Raw genomic sequence first — 7,253 nt, 5'->3', positions numbered from 1 at the left:
AGGCCCAGTGCCCCACAGAGCCAGGTGCTAGACAGGTCAGGGCCTTGAACCCAGGAGTGCCTGGCTGGGTCTCTTTCCTGAGAAATGACCATGTCTAACCCTGGCTCCCTGTCTCACTGTTTTGGCCACCTTGACTTTCTCTAGATGCGTTAGTGGTTTTCATGCCTCAGGGTCTTTGCACAAACAGTGCTCTCTGTTCAAGGTGCCCTCCTTCCAGAGTTAATCATGACCAGCTCTTTCCCCTCCTTGCTCTGTGCTCAAATGTCACTTCTGGGAGAAGCCATTCCCTGGCCTCAGTATTCCCTACCATATTCCCCTCTTCCTTTCCTCACAAGATCCATGGAGCCCTGTGCTTATCTTATGTGTTTTCTGGTTCAGTTTCTCTCTCTACAGTTCTTCCAGGAGAGTGTGCCTCCTTCGGGCAGAGTTTGAGTCTCTGGGTTTCCCATCATGCCTGCAAAGAATGTTCAGAAAAGATTTGTGAGGGGCACATGAGAGGCAGTGACCAACAGCAAAGGAGCCGCTCCTGTGACCAGCCCTGCCCTGCCCCAGGGCCACCCTGGCCCTGTCCTTCAATGCTCAGAGCTTCCCTTCTGTGGCCACCCCAATGGCCCCCCACCGACTTCGTCCACTGTGGGGAGCCATCCATACCTAGCAGAATCAGCTTGGCTGAGCCATGGGATACAGAGGTCTGACTCCCAGGAACTGGCAGCCATGGGAGACTGGTTCAGACAGCCGGGGAGTGGGTGGTCCTGTACAGAGTGGCTCACCCCTGAGGATATGCTAATGCTCTAAGCAGAAGGTTTCCCTAATTCCACACCATCCTGTTCCTCACCCTCCCCGTGTGGGCCCCTTTACCTGTGGGGCTATAAATAAAGGTGAAGGTGGGCTTCTCCATCTTGTCAGAGGCCAGGTCTGGTATGGCCTGATCCCTCACACCCCCTCCTATTTGAAGAGTATTGGTTCTTGTGTTTACTGATTAGATAAGTTTACTGGTAATTAATTGATCGCCAGCACCATTGTCCTCCTACAGAAGCTCTTCCCCTCACCCATGTGGGACGTGGCTGAAACCTCCCACAGTCCACGACCTCAGTCACAGTTCCCCAGCTCCATCTCTCCCGTCCTTGGTCAGCCACATGCAGTGTCTGCCTGTCCCTGGCACAGGGCTCCCTCCAGCACATGGCCTGGTGCCATCCTGTGAGGGGCCAGTTAGGGGCTCCTACGGGCATGGGGCACTGCATCAGACATTCTCCCTGGCCTCAAGACTCCCAGTGTGCTAGGAGGAAAACAGTATTCCTTACCCGCTCCCTTCGTCTCTCTAGAGGGAGGAGCTCCCCAGCGCTGGCAGGCTTGCTCTCGCTTCTGCCTTTGTGGCTCCTTAACTGTGAGGTCTGGGCAAAGTTGTCTAATGGTGGCACTCTGGGTGTCACCTTCCTGCTCTGTAAATGAGAATAAAAACATCTGCCTTGCTGCATCACCACTGCCAGGGTCCGCACTGCTGTCCTGGTGGTGGCCTGAGCAGGACTCCAGGAGTCAACCTGGGCTCAGCTCCACCCCTCTGCTCCCCATTTCCCAGGGGCCTCGGGAAGGTTCTCTTGTGAGCTAATGTCTATGAAGCTCACTTTCCTTCTTGTAGAATGGAGCGGACCCGGGTGCCCGCCTCCCAGATCTGCTGCTAAAGGGGAGGTGAGATGAGGCTGTGAGGGTTTAGTCTGGGGCCTCCTTCAGGGCAACTGCTCAACCAGCCTTGGACATTTTTAAGAGTCACAGTACAGGAGCCTGACACACAGCAGACTCGCCATTAATGTCATCCCCTTCCTTCCTGTCCATGAGGATGGATTCCATCCTTGTGCGCAACCCTGGGACCAGTGAGAGGTGGGGGGCAGGGAGGACTCAGAACACCCACTCCCCTCCCCTGCATGACAGCTGAGCCACCAGGAGAGCCCAGAGTAAAAGTAAAGCCAGTCCAACAGAACCATCCTGGAAAATCCTCAGGAGACTGTGAAACTTGAGTTACGCTGCTGTATAAATATCAAGGATTGATTTCTGTTTTTATTTCTTGTGCTTTATGAGTCTTGTCAAGGAAGTCTGATCCTGAGCCGACATGACGAAGATTCAGGCCTACTTTTTCTTCTATTAGGTGCAGGGTCTCTGGTCTAACTCCTAGGTCCTTGATTCATTTTGAGTTGAGTTTTGTACAGGGTGAGAGTTAAAGGTTTAATTTCATTTTACAACATATGGATTTCCAGTTTTCCCAGCACCATTTTTTGAAGAGGCTATCTTTTCTCCATTGTATGTTTTTGGCACATTTGTCTAGTATGAGGTGACTGTATTTATGTGGGTTTGTCTCTGTGTCCTCTATTCTGTACCATTGGTCTGCCTGTCTATTTTGTTGCCAATACCATGTCGTTTTTGTTACTATTGCTCTGTAGTAGAGTTTAAGGTCTGGCATTGTGATGCCTCCTGCTTCACTCTTCTTGCTAAGAATGTTTTGGCTATTCTGGGTCTCTTATTCTTCCAAATGAATTTCATGATTGCTTTCTCTATTTCTATAAAGTGCATCATTGGGATTTTAATTGGAATTGCATTGAATTTGTATAGTGCTTTTGGTAGTATGGCTATTTTGACAATATTAATTCTGCCTATCCAAGAACATGGGAGCTTTTTCCATCTTTTAAGGTTTTCTTTAATTTCTTTCTTTAATGATCTGTAGTTTTCATTGTAGAGGTCTTTCACCTCTTGCTAGATTGATTCCCAAGTATTTTCTTTTTTTTTTTTTTTTTTGAGGCTATTGTGAATGGGGTAATTTTCCTAATTTCTCTTTCAAATGGGATAGATTCAAACTAAAAGGCTTTTTCTCAGCAAAGGACACAATCAACAATGTGAAGAGATAGCCTACAGAGTGGGAGAAAATCTTTGCCACATGCACTTCAGATAGAGCACTAATCTCCAGAATTTATAAAGAACTAAAAAAACTTTACACCAAGAATACAAATAACCCAATCAATAAGTGGGCTAAGGAAATGAGCAGACACTTCACAGAAGAAGATCTATAAGCAATCAACAGATATATGAAAAAATGCTCAACATCTCTAGTAATAAGAGAAATGCAAATCAAAACTACCCTAAGATTCCATCTCACCCCAATTAGAATGTCTGTTATCAAGAATACAAGCAACAATAGGTGTTGATGAGGATGTGGGGAAAAAGGTACACTCATACATTACTGGTGGGGTTGCAAATTAGTGTAGCCACTCTGGAAAGAAGTATGGAGATTCCTTAGAAAACTTGGAATGGAACCACCATTTGACCCAGCTATCCTACTCTTTGGCCTATACCCAAAGGACTTAAAATCAGCATACTACAGTGACACAGCCACATCAATGTTTATAGCAGCTCAATTCACATTAGCTAGATTGTGGAAGCAACCTAGATGCCCTTCAGTAGGTGAATGGATAAAGAAACTGGTATATATACACAATAGAATATTATTCAGCCATAAAGAAGAACAAAATTATGGCATTTTCAGGTAAATGAATAGAGTTGGAGAATATTATGCTAAGTGAGATAAGCCAATCTCAAAAAACTAAAGGCCAAATGATTTCTCTGATAAGCGGATGATGATATATAATGGGGGGATGGGTAAGGCAAGAATGGAGGAAGGATGGATTGTGCAGAGGAAAATGAGGGCTGGGGAGAGGGTGGGGGGAAGGAAAGATAATAGAATGAGACAAGCATCATTACACCATGTACATGTATGATTACACAAATGGTGTGACTCTACTTCATGTAAAACCAGAAAAATGAAAGTTGTACCCCATTTGTGTACAATGAATCAAAAATAAGAATTAAAAAATTAAAATAACTTAAAAAATCAAGGATTATTTGATAGAAAAGCAAAACTCCCAGTTTGAATTATAGAGAAACCCACCACGTCAAAAACCCAAGAGCTCTTTCAGAGACTTGGCTGAGCTCTTGAGTCAACTCCACCTGTGAGTCAACAGGCTTGCTTACAGAAAGTCCATTGTGAGAGGCCATAACAAGGAATTGAAGAGACTTGGGGACAGAAGAGAGGCGTCCCCACAGAAGTATAGCTAAATGGCAGCCATTCATGACTCCATCTCCATAAATTCATCTCCAATATTTTGGAAGTTGTGTCTTTCCTGCCCATACCATGTCTTGGGAGCTCTGAGCACCTACGTCTGTGAATCTCTGTGTGAAGTGACTTCTTTCTGTACTGTGGAGAAGCAACCGTGACATCTCTGCACTCCCAGGAGAGACGGGTTGACAGCCTCTGACTCAGCACACATGACTAGGCTCCTGGGAGTGGAGCAAGGGCCACTCCTGCTAGCAGCTGAGGATGAGAGTCCCTTTGACCTGGTAGGTTCTGTGTCCTCAGAGGTGTACCGATTGGTACAGTTGGAACCTTCAGGAGAAGGAGTCTAGATCTACAGAGGAAAGACTAAATCAGTGGAGACGTCCAAGGATGAAGTGGGCTAGTGACTGTCTTGGTAAAGTGGTGAGTTCCCTGTCACTGGAGAATTACAAGCAGAGGCTGGATGACAATTTAGCAAGTCCCTTCTAGCTCTGAGACCCTATACACTCCCCATCCCCAACCTGTCCCTTGCCCCCAGTGCTCACTTCATACCGGTTCTGTCCAAAAGACAGGTTGGTGGTCACTAGCTTGGAAACAGTTATGTATTGGACAGGGCCATGACCCTTGAGTTCAAAATTAAGTTCCATATATTCTTTTCAATGAGCACAAAACTTTTGTTGAGAGTTTGAATCTGGGAGGTAAGCTCATAGACAATTACTGATGAAATTCTGATAATTGCCAGGCATGGTGGGGAATGCCTATAATCCCAACAACTCAGGAGGCTGAGGCAGGAGGAGCACAAGTTCAAGGCTGGCCTGGACAACTACATGAGACACTGTTTTAAATAATAGAACTGGAGATAGTACAGGATGTTGTGGCTCACACCTGTAATATCAGCGGCTCAGGAGGTTGTGAGCTTACAATCAGCCTCGTGAGGCCCTAAGCAACTTACTGAGGCCCTGTCTCAAAATATAAAAATGACTGGGGATGTCCCTGGTATCAAACCCCAAAACAAAAACAAAAACAAAAAACAAGAAAACAGAGAACTGGGGATGTAGCTCAGTGCTTTCCTTGTATATGTGAGATACCCTGGGTGTCTCCTATACTGCAAAAAAAAAAAAAAAAAAAAAAAAAAAAAAAAAAATCTTACAATTGTTTGCCTTGTGATCAAACCAATTTCTCAAAAAATGTCATGCCATATGCCATGGAAAGCTGTCCACAACATACCACTAAAGTTTGTTTTTTTTTTTTTAAAGCATGGCACAGAAGATGCATGGTGTGATTCCACTGAAGTAAAACAATGTGTGTGCCTGTACCGGGTGGCAGGGAGTGTGTCTGGCAGGGGCCCCGCTGGAGGTGTCTACTGCAGACAGGCCAGGACAGAGAGTCGCTGTGGAATGTCCAGGGTAGTTTCTCTGGGAACAGCAGGGGAGGGTGAGTTGCCCCATTGTCCTGGGAAGGATGCGACAAACCTCTTGCATTGCTCACCAGGGAAGAATGGTTGCGGAGGTGGAGGGAACAATGGCATAGCACAGTCCTTCCAAATCCCTGACACAGCCTGGCACAGGTTGCTGGCGGGCACTGGGGAAGGCCTGCACTGAAGGACCTGATGGTTGACCTGGAGGCTTCCCTGCTAAGGGGGGATGTGGGCTTCTACCCCTGCACTGTGGAGTTGTGAACTTGACCCACAACCGGGGAAATTACTCATTGAAATCAGCTTATCAGCTTATGCTCTGTCATTCATGTCTGTCTTTCCCCCACAGAATGAATATAGGTCCAGGTGGGACTGGACACTGTACTCACCTAAGACAACCTTAAGGACTAGGGGACGCCTGCGTGTCAGAGAGAGGTGGTAAGAACCTTGGAGCTGGCAGCTGGGCCACCTTTCCAACTTCCGACTGTCACCAGCACAAGGGGCTTGGATATTCGAATCCTCACAGCCAACTGGACCACACTTACCGCACCCTGAATGGTTGCAAGCAACATCCCAGTTATGTGTGAGTGTGCGTGTAGTTGCAAAAATGTGTCAAAATGTACCATTTGGAGTATGTGAACGTTCAACAAAATAAGAACAGAGGTTGTCTCTGGGTGGTGGGAATTTGGGTGATTTGGGTTTAGTTCCTTGTAGTTTTCTATATTTGGTTGTTTTCTTGATTTCCATGGTTTTTCACTATTAGGAAAGAACAATTATCACTTTTCAAAAGGCATTCAACAGCTGGGCATGGTGGCACACGCCTGTAATCCCAGCTGCTCTGGAGGCTGAGGCAGGAGGATCACAAGTTCAAAGCCAGCCTCAGCAAAAGCGAGGCACTAAGCAACTCAGTGAGACCCTGTCTCTAAATAAGTGAAAATAGGACTGGGGATGTGGCTCAGTGACCAAATCCCTGGTAGGAAAAAAAAAAAAAAAAGAAAAGAAAAGAAAAGGCATTCAACAAGTCCTTGCTAACTTACTTACTTTGGGTTAGAACTTAGGTATAGCAAGTGTGTAAAACTGAAAATTCAATGTAGTATTCACTGTACAATGAAGTGGTACCAGGCAGGGTCCAGATGTAGGACATAAATCATTCTTGCTCACTTAAACAGAACAGGAATTGCTACAGGGAACTGGGTGCTTACACAACTGGGAAGGCTGAAGAAGTGGGCTCTGGCCAGGATCCCTGAGCATGACTGCGGTAACACAGCAGAGCTCTTCGGCAGGGGCAGCAGCTTCCTTTTCTGCCATCAGAAAGATAGTGTGATGGTTAGTTTTATGTGTCAACCTGATTGGACGAAAGGATGCCCAGATACCCACTAAAACAATTTCCTGTGTGTCTGTGAGGGTGTTTCTGGAAGAGATTGGCATTTCAGTCAGTAGACTGAGTAAAGAAGATCCACCTGCACCAGGGTGGTTGGACATTAGCTAATCTATTGAAGGCCTTCATAGGACAAAAAGGTGAAGGAAGGGCAAATTCTCTCTGCTCTCGACCTGGGACATCCATCTCTGGCTTCAGATATTGGATATTGGTGTCCTGGTACCTTGATCTTTGGCCTCCAGGACTTCTACCAGTAATTCCCTTGGTTCTCAGGCCTTTGAACTTGACTGAGGACTGAGTCACACTGGCAGCCCTCCTGAGTCACCAGCTTTCAAATGGCATTTTGTGGGATTTCTTTTTTCTTT

At 46.2% G+C, this 7,253-nt stretch overlaps 1 protein-coding gene across 6 annotated transcripts in view; it reads left to right on the top strand.

The window, feature by feature from the left end:
* Window positions 1-7,253, top strand: part of Il17b (interleukin 17B) — a 42,868-nt gene that overhangs the window by 15,384 nt on the left and 20,231 nt on the right. For 2 of the 6 annotated variants that reach the window (XM_047555619.1, XM_047555620.1), the window contains exons 2-3: window positions 5,353-5,530; window positions 5,860-6,093. The exons of 2 other annotated variants lie outside the window; for them this stretch is intronic. The gene's annotated coding sequence lies outside the window, so the exon portion shown is untranslated. The remainder of the gene's footprint in view (window positions 1-5,352; window positions 5,531-5,859; window positions 6,094-7,253) is intronic. 2 more of the 6 variants (XM_047555621.1, XM_047555623.1) reach the window with 2 other exon arrangements.

Source organism: Sciurus carolinensis, chromosome 6, assembly GCF_902686445.1.
Source record: "Sciurus carolinensis chromosome 6, mSciCar1.2, whole genome shotgun sequence".
Lineage (NCBI taxonomy): Eukaryota > Metazoa > Chordata > Mammalia > Rodentia > Sciuridae > Sciurus > Sciurus carolinensis.
The sequence above is the reverse complement of the archived record's forward strand: the minus strand, read 5'-3'. Positions and strand labels throughout refer to the sequence as shown.